Below are 14,251 nucleotides of genomic sequence, written 5' to 3'. Positions count from 1 at the left end.
TGAGTCTAAAATAGCAATTACAATACTATTTAATAGGATTATTGAGAAAACTATATAGATATTTTATTTGTAAGTTCATATGACTCACATTTAAAATTAATCAACAAATATTAAATATGAGGGGCTTCTCTCATAGATCAGTTGGTAAAGAATCTACCTACAATACAGAAGACCTGGGTTCTATTCCTGGGTCAGGAAGATCCCCTGGAGAAAGAAATGGCAACCCACTTCAATGTTCTTGCCTGGAGAATCCCCATGGACAGAGGAGCCTGGCAGGCTACAGTCCATGGAGTCACAAGAGTCAGACATGACTTAGTGAGTAAACCACAAGTATTAAGAGGGCAAAGATTCTATATATGTGGTATAGGTAATTGTACAGGATTCTCTTTAAAAATATGAAAAAAAAAAACACCGTGAAAAAAAACTTGGCATCAGACATGAACAGAAATTCTAGAAAAGTAGTGCAAGTGGTGAAAATCCTCAGAAACAATATACAGCCTCACACTCAGAATAACAAACAGGCCAGTGCAAGTTGCTTAGAGTTGGTCCTAAACTGAATCTAGTTCATACATTATTAATGGATAATGTGGAGCATATGATAAGTATTTATAAATAAGTATGAAATAAATAGTTCTTACTTCAATAACATTAGGTAATAAATTTAACCTACATTAATGGTTTAGAAGTTAAAAAATAGAATAAACCATACAAATAAATAAGGTTAAAAGGGAAATAATTCTAAAGGAAATAAATGCATGAAGCAAATGATGAGACAGGATTTAAAAGAAACTAAAAAAAGATCACAAATCACAATGGTAGAATGACTTATAACAACTCCAAGTTACCATAGGCTAAATATTAACAGATACTCAAAACAGTAATGGAGTAGAACATTCCACAAAGAAGAAAGGTGGTAGGAAGGGAAGAATCAGCTGGAGTCAATCACTTGTATAACTTGAATGAGTTTGGCAGCATCCCGTGTTTTGGAGAGTCCGGCTCCTAGGGAAGGTGGGGACTCTTAATTTCTTTCCCCTCTCTCACTCACCCTCTCCCTTGACGCGTTCTTCTCTCAGCGCATATTGTCATCACAGGTGTTCTAGCTCTATAATTAAAATAGGGTCAACTGTGTCACTTGCAGACGGTAGACAGCCCAGTGTCTCCCCAGGCTCACCTTCCACCAACACAGCCTCTTTCTTCACATGTTCACATTTTTTCCTGCCTTGGTTCCTTGTGAGAAGGAAATTAGATGCCATATGTGAACGCATTTTAAAGTAACAGTGCAATAGAATACTTGAACATTATAAATAACTGCTTTGAAGTTATATGATTCAAAAACATCTGCCCATTGAGGTTTGCAAAGGTTCTGTTTAAGGACTCAAATGCCTGTGACTCTCACTAGCGCTTAACCTCATCATTTGTCTCACAGCAATGCATTATCAGCACCCTACTTACACCTACCTGGAGAACTGGTATGCCAGCCTTCCATTGAGAGAGTAGCATTTCAGGGACCTCTGAAATCCCAGCTGACAAAAAAAAAGGATAATGAGGCCACAAAACTGCTAATACTCCTATACAGGGAGATTGAGTATAAATCAATTAAGCTTAGATGTCTCCTACGTTTTAGGTCCAATCAATTAGAAGAAAGAATAGCTTCCCCTGGAGTAAGAATAGGGAAGGCAAGGGAAGGGAAGAAAAGTAAAATATATGGGCCCACACCACAACAGCAAGAAGGAGTTTCACCATCCAAAGCACTAAGACAGGAGCACAATAACTGAGTGTTGTCACCCATAGGAGATGGGCGGAAGAAGATCCCTTAACTATATCGCTTAAGCCAGTCTCCCAACTCCCAGACTAGCTTCCCTTCCCCTAAGGAATGCCACTTCCCATTAGCCCCTATGTTTGTTAGTCTGTTTTACAAAATGGACCACCTCACACAGGAACTTATGAAACAGATTTTTGTCATAAGATTGGACCACAGTAAGCAGACAAGGTAATGTGAAGCTTCAAGTAACACAGAGAGAGAGAGAGCTCATTCTAAATTATTCATAGGAAATACGTCTCCAGACTGCAGAAATATCCCACGTGAGATGAACCCGTACCACACACACCTGCCCGATTTTTATTTTTCACTTTGGCTTGGGACCTCACATACACAAAGTCTCTCCGAAGAGAGAGTGGTTTGGTTGATTGCCAGTGGCTGATATTGCATCATTGAAATGAGAACTACATTAGCCATGCCTTTGATGTGCCCTGAATAGAGTGGAAATGGCAGAATATATCCCTAAATATATGTAGCCTACATCTGGCTGTGACAAGATACAAATTTCTTCAGCACTCTGAGTTGCATTACTTGAAGTGTTAATTTTCATGCTTTGAGATTTTTTTTTTAACGCAGCAAATTAATTTTCTCAAGAAGTAAAGTGCAGTTGATAATCTTAATAATATAAAACTCTCCTCATTATTTTTCCAAGTTTAATTTTGCCCTATTTACAGCCCATTTAGATAAAGCAAATTAAAGAGGCCATTCTTTTTGCATGTGTGTGAGAAACTGTATACTAGCATGTAAATGAGGAATATCTCAGCTTGGTAGCAATTATTCATACTGAATGTGTATTTATGTCTGTATATTTACAAATGCAAACATATCTCATCGCCACTTTGCAAAAATATACCTGAATTTATTCTTAGGTGGTCTCAAGAAGACATTTCTCTTTTAATTTCTCTCAGAAGTAAAAAAAAATTGTCTAGCTCCAGAATGTTGCTTACCATTACTGGTTGTGGCCTTAGGGACTGTTACTTTTATTACCTTTCTGAACTGTACTTCAAAGGAATTAATTAATTGATGCTCTTAGCTGCCTCATCCTGACAAAAACATATGATTCTCAAATGTTAAACATGGAACCTCTGATGAAACTGTCAGGAAAAAGCTGAAAGTGGTTATTAATATGGCTTTTGATAAATATCTGCTCAGCCTCACACTGTGCCTCGTCTGTTTTCATTGTGGAAAGTAGTTAATCTGATTGATGAAGATCCTGGTTCATATTGTCTCCCATGCTGAGTTTAATAACGGTACTTTTTTTTCCCAAAAAATTCTTATTTTCAAGCGAAGATGTTTGTGTCTTCTCATTTGATTGTCTTCAGGAACACAAACTGTAAGTGGGGTTCCTGGAACTCCCTAAGAAGGAAGGAGTTCCTTACTGTCACACAATCCCATAAACACAAGAAACGGGGCTGGTTTCCCGGCCCTGGCTCTTTGCAAAAGTTAGAGCTAATGGGGTTGCTATCAAATACGAATGCTAACCCTCCAGGCATAGAAGAGCAAGCCCATCAGGACAAATCAGGCAGACAGCACAGATAGGCTACAAGCCTTGGCTCATTATCATTATCCACCATCTCCCATGAACCATAATTTTTCTTATCATAATTCAAATAGTTTCACTTTTAGATTAAGCACAGTCACAGCAATGTCTGACACAGCAGAGAAAGGGCTGTGCTTCACGGCATCCATGCTCTAACTATGGTGGAGCCTCTTAAGTTTCCTTTTCCCACCTGAATTGCTAAAGTGTTGGCCTATATCACTGTCCCCAACAGAGTGGAAAAGAAATTCTGATGCAAGAAGAGTGTTCAAAAACTAGTCTGATTGGAAGCAGTAAGAGATCAGTTTTGAAATAATCTCTTAATATCAGAGTAATAAGCCATTATGAAAATTCAAGCAAAGATGGAAAACTTTTCTTTTTTGTGGTCAGTGGCTCAGATGGTAAAGAATCTACCTGCAATGCAGAAGATGTAGGTTCGATCACTGGGTCAGGAGGATCTCCTGGAGAAGGAAATGGCTACCCACTTCAGTATTCCTGCCTGGAGAATTCTATGGACAGGGGAGTCTGGTGGGCTACACTTCATGGAATCTCAAAGACTCAAACATGACTGAGCGACTAACTTCCATTTCCACTTCCATAAAAAACATGACCAAATTATGAATCAGAGCTTAAACAAGGAAGAGACCATGGTGCTAAAGTCTCCATTCTTTTGGTAAAAGGTCTACAATCACACAGGCAACAGATCAAGCAGAGCAACTGTTTGTCATTTTATGTGTTGATGCAGATGTCAACATCCTTATGAACCATCTAGATCTGTAACTTGCAAAACCTGAAAGCTATGCATTCTCACTTGTTTAGCAGTACCTTTTCTGCATCAGTTAATAATGGGTTGTTGGATAAGAAACTTCTCAATTGTTTTCTAAATGCCCTTCTAAATGCTGTGTGTATCTGTTCATAAACTTAATATATATGCACACACACGGGCACACAGTCTCTAAAACAATGTGTATCTTAAAGAAATTAATACTTACTTTACATCAATCAATATTGAGTGGATAAGGTCAACACACTATGAAATGAAACTAGCCTCTTTCTAAAACATTTCTCTTACTCATTAGGACTTTTGCTCTTGATATTAATCTTAATCATCTGGCTTAAGATAGTGGATGTTAGTTTTTCCACTATGAAGTCATTTCCATCACCCTCTCCCTTCTACAATGTATTTTTTGGAAGGAAGTCCCAATGTACATTCCACAATAAGTGGGTGGGGAGTTATGCTTCACCTCCTAGAGGGCTAAGTATCAACAATAATTATCAGGAAATATTCTTCCTTGCAAGTTTTTCTGTTCTCCCCATATTTATTTATTTATTATAAATTTATTTATTTATAAGTTTATTATAAATTTATTATTTATTATAAATAAATTAGTCATTTATTTATGTCAATACAGATTCATATATATTTATTTTATAATTTAAGTTATAAATTAACTATATTTTTTGCTCAAATTATTTCAGCTTTGGCTAGTGGAAGTGCTTTCAATTTCTATGTCATTTTGACATACTTCTGTCACTGCAGATCTTGTGGTTTTTGCAGGGAGTGGGCACACTTCCTTACACTCTAATACTACAAAGATGATCCAGGATCATTTTGTATATTTCTTATATCATTCCAAGAATCAAACTTATATCCAAGGATATCTAGTACCATTTTTGGAGACTGGTACCAGAAACCAAGATCTAAGTACTAGGATTATTAGAAATTATGCTTTAATTGAAAAATCTCTATTTCAAAAACAAATTTATTATTTTGTATGCCTCTTATGATATCATCTTAAAATAAATTGGACCGGGGGAGCAGTGTGAAACCTTAGGAAAAATTTAAATCATTTATTTCAATGATATGACAACACACAAAAAAACCTGTATAAATATTTCTCTTGTAGAAGAGCACTTAAACACTGAAAAACTATATCTGGCCAAAAAGAATGTTTTTGAAGTATTGTTTCATTTTACCATTTGACTGTTTTCTTAAATTAGAGGCTTAAATGTTATTCCATATTTTAATTCCAAGTTAGCAGAAGAAGTAGGGGGTAGTGGATAAGGCAAGATGAACATTAAAGACTATCAGAGAAATTAAAAACTGAATTAAAGAACCTGATAATGCCTTTTTAAAATTAAAATCAGTAAATTTAGTTGCATTATAAAGATATTACTTTACAAAAAGATAATTTGGAAAATGTTTCTTTAAAATTAATTGTTTCTTAACTAAACATACAAAATTCCATTATTCTATAAGATTATTTTTTTATCTTGAAAATATAAAGTATGTATCAGTGGCATTAAATTCCTTAGTTTCATCCCAGTTAAAACAAATGTTCATTCAAGAATGGGGAATTTATCAAGTGATATAAAGGACCAGAATAGTTCATTCAGAAATCAAAGAAGTTTTCTGGATTTCATTCTTTTTTTCTTTTCTTTTACAACAAGAGTACAGCTGGAGATATATTTGTTATTGTTGTTTAATCGCTGTCATGTCTGACTCTTTTGCAACCCTGTGAACTTTAGCCTGCCAGGCCCCTCTGTCCATGGGATTTCCCAGGCAAGAATACTGGAGTGGGTTGCCATTTCCTTCTCCATGGGATCTTTCCGACCCAGGGATCAAACCCGTGTCTCCTGCATTGGCAGGCAGATTCTTTACTACTGAGCTACATGGGAAGCCCCTGAAGATATATAGAGAAATGAAAATAGAACTAGTATTAAGTGTTTATTAAGAATGCTGTACACTGTATTTTATGAATACTTAGCTAAATTAATTAGTAAGACAAAATAGGAAGCAAAGAGATGACTCTGAAGAAGATAAAATTTCTTACAATTCATTTGAACTAAAAGTGTTTCTTAAAAATAGTAGGTATTTTACTTCAACACATTTTTGTTCTGTGAAGTTTCTTTAATTACTTTAAGTGTATACAATATATAAATAGTATTAAAATATACAGCATACATATTTACTGATTTTATATTATTTAACATATTGAATTATAATTTTGCATTACATGTTTATTCTTTCAATTAGATTAATCCACTTTCAATAATACTTATGAAAAATTTACTCTGGTAGTTTTATATAATGATTAAGAGTACAGGTTCTGTAATTAAAATACTACATTCAAATCCCAAATCCACTGCTTACAAAGTGTTTATTGACATTGGGCAAGTTGATTCACCTTCCTAAGTCCTAATTTCCTCTTGTAAGAAATGATATATAAGGATATGCTGTTAATACATATGTATGTGATATATAAATAGATATAGATATAATCACATGATATGTTACCATCATAATTCTAGATGAGAAAATGCCCTGTATATTCTGGAGATTCAATGCTAACGTCATAGTTACTGCCCTCAGTGAGTTTTCATTCTGTTGAATAGCAGACAAGTAAAAAGCTGTTTTTAACATACTATGGTGAAGACACAAGCAAAATGTGAAGAACATATGTGAACAGGAAAGTCCCATAGATTTGGGATTTAGGGCAGTGTCTCTCGTTTCTTTTCTATTAATAGACACTCCGCCTAGTTGCTCAGCCCCTTTCAGCTCTCTTTGAATATAACACAATACCAGGGACAAAAGTCCAGGGATACAACCACAGTTGTGGAGATTTTTGTTTTCTCCTTTATAAATAACAAAGGTTATCAAAACTGCACAATTGTGGTGGCCTGCAAAATTGTCAGCTTACCTTGATTTTTTTTTTTTTTAATGAAAGCATATATACTTCTAAGATGAAAGCATTCACTTGAACACTTTTAAAAATCCATCTGGTGATGAATTAATGCTTGGGATAGCTGATAGCTGATCTCCAGAGCTGTTTCTATCTACTTGTCATTTCTTCCCATTAGAACTTCAGTTTCATGATTCTACCTTTACCTTAAACCAAATGGAGTTAGAGGTAAATGCACAGCTTGCTGAAATAAACTTTCAATATGGTATGTTAAAGAAACATTTGTAACTTGTGATTTTAAACTGAAATATCTTTATTTAGACAGATATAAGTCTATTAAAAGTGTTTCTTCTTGTCTGAATTTTGGCAGATTCTGTCTTCCTAGGAGTTGGTCCATTTCATCTAGATTATCAAATCTGTGGTCATAGAGTTGTTTATAAATAGTACTAAAATTTTGTTGATAATTTTTTGGCATCTAAGTTTGTGATATATCTTGGTATGTAGTTTTATTGTAAGGTCTATTTCTGGTTTCAGTTATCAGAGTAATGCTGGCCTTGGAATGAGTTAGGAAGTATTCCTTTTGTTTTTACCTCCTGGAAGAGATTGTAGAAAACTGATATAATTTGTTCTTTAAGCATGTGGGAGATTTCACCAGTGAACCCAACTGGGCCTAGTGCTTCATGTTTTGGAAAGTCATTGATATCAGTTCAATTTCTCTAATAGATATGTCTTTCAAATTGCCTATTCTTCTTGTGTGAGTTTTGAGAGATTATGTTTTTCAATGGATTTGGTCCATTTCATCTAGATTAACATATATGTAGTCATAAAGTTGTTCATATTATTCTGGTATTATTCTTTTAATGTCTATAGTATCTGCAGTAATGTTCCCACTTTCATTTTTGATATTATTAATTAGTGTTTTTTTTCTCTTTTTACTTAGCCTGACTATAGGTTTTCAATTGTACTGATTTTCTATTTAAAGAAGTATCCTTTGGTTTTTTGGATTTCCTCTAGTGATTTTTTTTGTTTTGTTTTCGATTACTATTCTAATTTTTATTATTTTTCTCTGCTTACCTTATATTTAATTTGCTATTTGTTTTGTAGTTTGCTAAGGTGGAAATTTAAATTCTTGATTTTAGATTTTTCTTCTCTAATATATGCACTCAAGTCTGTAGATTTCCCTCTTAGCACTTCTTTTACCGCAACCCACAAATCTAATAAGCAGTGTTCTTATTTTCCTTCAGTATCAATATTTTAAAACTTTCAAGATTTCTTTGACCTATGTATTATTGAGAGTTATGTTGTTTAATCTGCACATATTTGGGGATTTTTCAAACTATCTTTCTGTTACTAGTTTTCAGTTTAATTCTACTGTGTTCTAAAAGCAGCCATAGTATAATTCTGTTCTTTTAAACTTGTTAAGGCATGTTTTATGACCCAGAGTGTTATTTATTATGATGAATGTGTCATGTGAGCTTCAAAAGAACATGTATTCTTCTGCTGTTGAAGTACTAAATAGATATCAATCAATCTAGTTGATTGATGGTACTACTAAGATCAGTTACTAATTACTCTAGATCAATTAGTGAGATCAGTTACTAACCCTTACTAATTTTCTGCCTGCTAAATCTGCCCATTTCTGATAGAGAAGTGTTAGAACCCCCAACTGTAATAGTGTTTCATCTATTCCTCCTTATAATTCTTCAGATTTTGCCTCACACGTTTTTTTTTATTTGATGTTGTTTTTCTTTGTGGCTGCGTTTATAAAACACTTTCTAAAAGTATAGTTGATTTACAGTGTTGTTCCCTTACATGTTTTGACCCTTTGCTGTTAGGAGCATGCATATTAAAGATTGTTATGACTGTCCAGATGGAGCTAGTGTCAAAGAACACGCCTGCCAATGAAGAAGCTGTAAGAGACGTGTGTTCAATCCCTGGGTCAGGAAGATCCCCTGGAGAGGAAATGGCAACCCACTTCTGTATTCTTGCCTGGAAAATCCCATGGACAGAGGAGCCTGGAAGGCTATAGTCCGTAGGGTCGCAAAGAGTCGGAACATGACTGAGACTAAACACACACATAGCTTCTTGAAGAATTGAAATCTTTCATTGTTATGTAAGGCCTCATTCCACCCTGATAAATTTCCTTGCTCTGAATCTTCTTTTCCTGAAATTAATATAGCTACTCACATTTTCTTTTGGTTAGTGTTAATAGTGTTTTATATCCCTTTAATTATAACCTATATGTATAGTTATATTTGGGATTAGATCAGATAGATAGAGTGCCTGAAGAACTATAGATGGAGGTTCTTAACATTGTACAGGAGACAGTAATCAAAACCATGCCCAAGAAGAAGAAATGCAAAAAAGCAAAATGATTGTCTGAGGAGGCCTTACAAATATCTGAGAAAAGAAGAGAGGTGACAGGTAAAGGAGAAAAAGAAAGATATATCCATCTGAATACAGAGTGCCAAAGAATAGCAAGGAGATATATGAAAGCCTTTCTAAGTGATCAGTGCAAAGAAACAGAGGAACACAATAGAATGGGAAAGACTAGAGATCTCTTCAAGAAAATTAGAGATATCAAGGGAACATTTCATGCACAGATGGGCACAATAAAGGACAGAAATGGTATGGACCTAACAGAAGCAGAAGATATTAAGAAGAGGTGGCAGAAATTCACAGAAGAAATATACAAAAAAGATCTTAATGACAAGCTATGACAAACCTAGACAGCATACTAAAATACAGAGACATTACTTTGCTGACAAAGGTTCTTATAGTCAAAGATAAGGTCTTTCCAGTAGCTACGTATGGGTGTGAGAGTTGGACCATAAAGAAAACTGAGCACAGAAGAATTGATGCTTTGAAACTGTGGTGTTGGAGAAGACTCTCGCACAGCAAGGAGATCAAACCAGTCATTGGAAGGACTGATACTGAAGCTGAAACTCCAAAACTTCATCCACATGAGGCAAAGAACTGACTCGCTGGAAAATGCCCTGATGCTGGGGGAAGATTGAAGGCAGGAGGAGAAGGAGACAACAGCGGATGAGATGGTTGGATTGCATCACTGACTTGATGGAATGAGTTTGAGCAAGCTCTTGGAGTCAGTGATAGACAGGGAAGCCTGGCATGCTGCAGTCCATGGGGTTGCAAAGAGTTGGACACACTGAAGGACTGAACTAAACTGATGCTGCTGCTAAGTCACTTCAGTCGTGTCCGACTCTGTGTGACCCCATAGACGTCAGCCCACCAGGCTCCCCATCCCTGGGACTCTCCAGGCAAGCACACTGGAGTGGGTTGCCATTTCCTTCTCCAATGCATGAAAGTGAAAAGTGAAAGTGAAGTTGCTCAGTCCTATCCGACTCCTAGCGACCCCATGGACTGCCACCTACCAGGCCCCTCCGTCCACGGGATTTTCCAGGCAAGAGTACTGGAGTGGGTTGTCATTGCCTTCTCCGACTAAACTGATAGTTATGCTTAAATTAACTTCTTATGGATAACATATAATATGTTAATTACAGTATATTACATATTATAAAATTATATAATTAATTGTTTTTCTATTTTTTGACTGGGATGTGCAGCATGTGGTATCTTAGTTCCCCAACCAAGGATCAAATCAATATCCCCTGCAATAGAATCACAGGGGTTTTTGAACTGTATTTTAATCAGTGTAGTAGACAACCAACACTTAAAGTGATTGTTGATCCTAGTTGGATTAATATCTACCATATTTATTATTGCCTTTATTTGTTGTCCTTGTTCTTAATTCCTATTTTTTGTCCTCTGCTACCAGCCACCAGAGAAGGCAATGGCACCCCACTCCAGTACTTTGCCTGGAAAATCCCATGGATGGAGGAGCCTGGTAGGTTGCAGTCCATGGGGTCGCTAAGAGTCGGACACGACTGAGCGACTTCACTTTGACTTTTCCCTTTCATGCATTGGAGAAGGAAATGGCAACCCACTCCAGTGTTCTTGCCTGGAGAATCCCAAGGACGGGGGAGCCTGGTGACTGCCATCTGTGGGGTCACACAGAGTCGGACACGACTGAAGTGACTTAGCAGCAGCAGCAGCTACTAGCCACAAATTCCCTCAAATTCTATTTGTCTGTGAAAGTCTTTACTTCCCCTTCACATTTTTTTAGTGAGATATTATTGATGTACACTATATTCCTCACTGTTGAAGAACAATTTCACAGGGTAGAGAATATTTTAATTCTTTAATCTCTCAACACGTTAAACATCTCACTATACTAGTGTTCTTGCCTGGAGAATCCCAGGGACAGGGCAGCCTGCTGGGCTTCCGTCTATGGGGTTGCGCAGAGTCAGACACGACTGAAGCGACTTAGCAGCAGCAGCAGCATACTTCCCTTGCTTGTGTAATTTTTGAAAATAAGTCACATGTAAGTCTCATCTTTGCCCCTCTATAGATAACTTTTTCTCCTTTGGCTTCTTTGAAGATTTTTTATTCGCCTTTGATTTTCTGTAGTTTGAATTTGATATGCCTAGGTATAGATCTTTTTTGTAATTATCCTACATTTATCTTATCACTTATACTGGAACTATGGTTTGGTGTCTGACATTAATTTAGGGAAATTCTCAATCATTAATGTTTCAAATATATCTGCTTTTCTTTTCTTTATTCCCCTCTGGTATTCCTATTATACCTCTATTACACCTTTTGCAGTTGTCCCACAGTTCTTGTATAAATTATTTACATTTTTTTAGTATTTTTTTTCTTTTTGCCTTTCAAAATTAGAAGTTTCTATTAACATATCCTCAGGTTCACAATTTTTTCCCCTCAACTGTGTCTACTCTACTAAGGAGTCCATCGAAGACATCCTTCATTTCTGTTAGTGTGTTAAAAACTCTGGAATTATTTATTGTTTCTTAGAATTTCCAACTCTCTGCTTACAGTTCCCTTCTGTTCTTGCATGCTGTCTCTTTTATCTATTAAAGACCCTAGCATAATAACTGTAGTTGTTTAAATTCTTCTGGCAATTCTAACCTCCCTGTCTTATCTGAGTCTGCTTCTAATGCTTTGTCCCTTCAAACTGTGGTTTTGACCTGTGGTATGTATGCCTTGTCATTTTTTTCTTGCTAATCAGACATAATGTGCTGGGTAAAGGGAGCTAGGTAAACAAGGCTTTAGTAACATGGGGGGCTTCCCAGGTGGCTCAGTGGTAAAGAAAATGCCTACCAAGCAGAAAATGCAGCTTTGATCCCTGGGTCAGGAATATCCTCTGGAGAAGGAAATGACAACTCACTCCAGTATTCTTGCCTGGAAAATCCCATGGACAGAGGAGCCTGGCAAACTATGGTCCATAGGGTCACAAAGGGTCAGACACGATTTAGTGACTAAACATCAATAACAAACATAGTGGTAAGTGCAGGATGAGGGCAAGCATTCTCTAGTGGTATAGTTAAATCTTAGTTTTTTAGTGAACTTGTGCTTCTGAGCTGTGAACTGCACAATTGCTTCTCAGATTTTCCCTGTAATTTTGTGGGGCAATATGCCTGTCCTGGGCCTCCCCAACATGGAAAGTTACAGTGGGCTGAAGTTGTTTACTTCCCTTCCCCAAATGGAAGGGCAGAGTGAGCAGGAATTGGGCATTTCCTTTCCACTAGATGAGGTTGACTCTGATAACATAGTCTAGGCTCTTAAACAGTTTCTTCTGAAGGAAGTTTTTGTGAAGGAGGACAGGTTGCTCCAGCCTATTTCAATATTGTCCCCCTCCTCTCCTGCTGGAAGTATGAGGGTTCTTTTTCTCTGCAATATTCACTATGGAAACCTAGTATAGTTCTGGAAGTAAAACTCACAAGGGTATATACTCAATCCCCACCACCTCCCATCCCCATGATTGGGGGGTGCCCAGAGTGTTTTTATCTCTCTGAGTTTTTTACCCTGATCCCTGACAACTTGTTCATTATTTTTAGATTTTCCTATCCCAGTACTGGTTTCTGTGGAGAATTCTTTTTTTTTTTTAATTGTATTTTATTTTTTAACTTTACAATATTGTATTGGTTTTGCCATATATCAAAATGAATCCGCCACAGGTATACACGTGTTCCCCATCCTGAACCCTTCTCCCTCCTCCCTCCCTGTACCATCCCTCTGGGTCATCCCAGTGCACCAGCCCCAAGCATCCAGTATCGTGCATCGAACCTGGACTGGTGACTCGTTTCATATATGATATTATACATGTTTCAATGCCATTCTCCCAAATCATCCCACCCTCTCCCTCTCCCACAGAGTCCAAAAGACTTCTATACATCAGTGTCTCTTTTGCTGTCTCGTATACAGGGTTATTGTTACCATCTTTCTAAATTCCATATATATGCGTTAGTATACTGTATTGGTGTTTTTCTTTCTGGCTTACTTCACTCTGTATAATAGGCTCCAGTTTCATCCACCTCATTAGAACTGATTCAAATGTATTCTTTTTAATGGCTGAGTAATACTCCTGTGGAGAATTCTGCTTGAGAATTTAGGCTCCAGTAAGTCTTGTTTCCCTGTCTGTCTCTCAAATTTGGTGGCAATGGTTTGCCCTGCAACCTCACTTCTTGGAATGAACTGAGTTGTTGATTTTTTAGTTTGTTCATCTATGTATTCCTTAGGACAGAGTGACAACGTCTAAGCTCCTTATGTGCTGAACTGAAAACTGGAAAACTCTCCTTATATTTTTGTTAGTCTCTTTAAAATAGACTATAACTGAATTTTTAAATCCTATCTGCAATCCTTGTCATCTAATTGCAATTTTGTGTGATTATTGATATACTTAAGATAATCCTATCATTTTCTGTACTCTTTTTCTGGTTCCTTTTTCTTTTCTTCCTCCTCTGTTTAAAAGGTTTCTAGTATTTCTTTGATAGAATGTGCTCAGTCATGTCTGACTCTTTGCAATCCCATGGACTGTGGCCCACCAGTCTCCTCTGCCCATGGAATTTTCCAGGCAAAAATACTGAAGTGAGTTGCACTTCCTATTCTAGTGGACCTTTCTGACCCAGGGATCAAACCCACATCTTGTGTCTCCTGTATTGGCAGGCAGTCTCTTTCCCACTAGTACCACCTGGGAAGTCCCCAGTCCTCTATTTATTTTGATGTATTTAATAATTTTCATTTTGTTTTTTCTTCTTCTTCATTTTGGAGACATTCAATTTCTATTAATTTAGTGATTTTGGCATTATGTTTAACAGAAAAGTTATATTTTTC

This window comes from Bubalus kerabau, chromosome 8 (genome assembly GCF_029407905.1).
Source record: "Bubalus kerabau isolate K-KA32 ecotype Philippines breed swamp buffalo chromosome 8, PCC_UOA_SB_1v2, whole genome shotgun sequence".
Taxonomy (NCBI): domain Eukaryota; kingdom Metazoa; phylum Chordata; class Mammalia; order Artiodactyla; family Bovidae; genus Bubalus; species Bubalus kerabau.
This window is presented reverse-complemented; position numbering follows the sequence as displayed.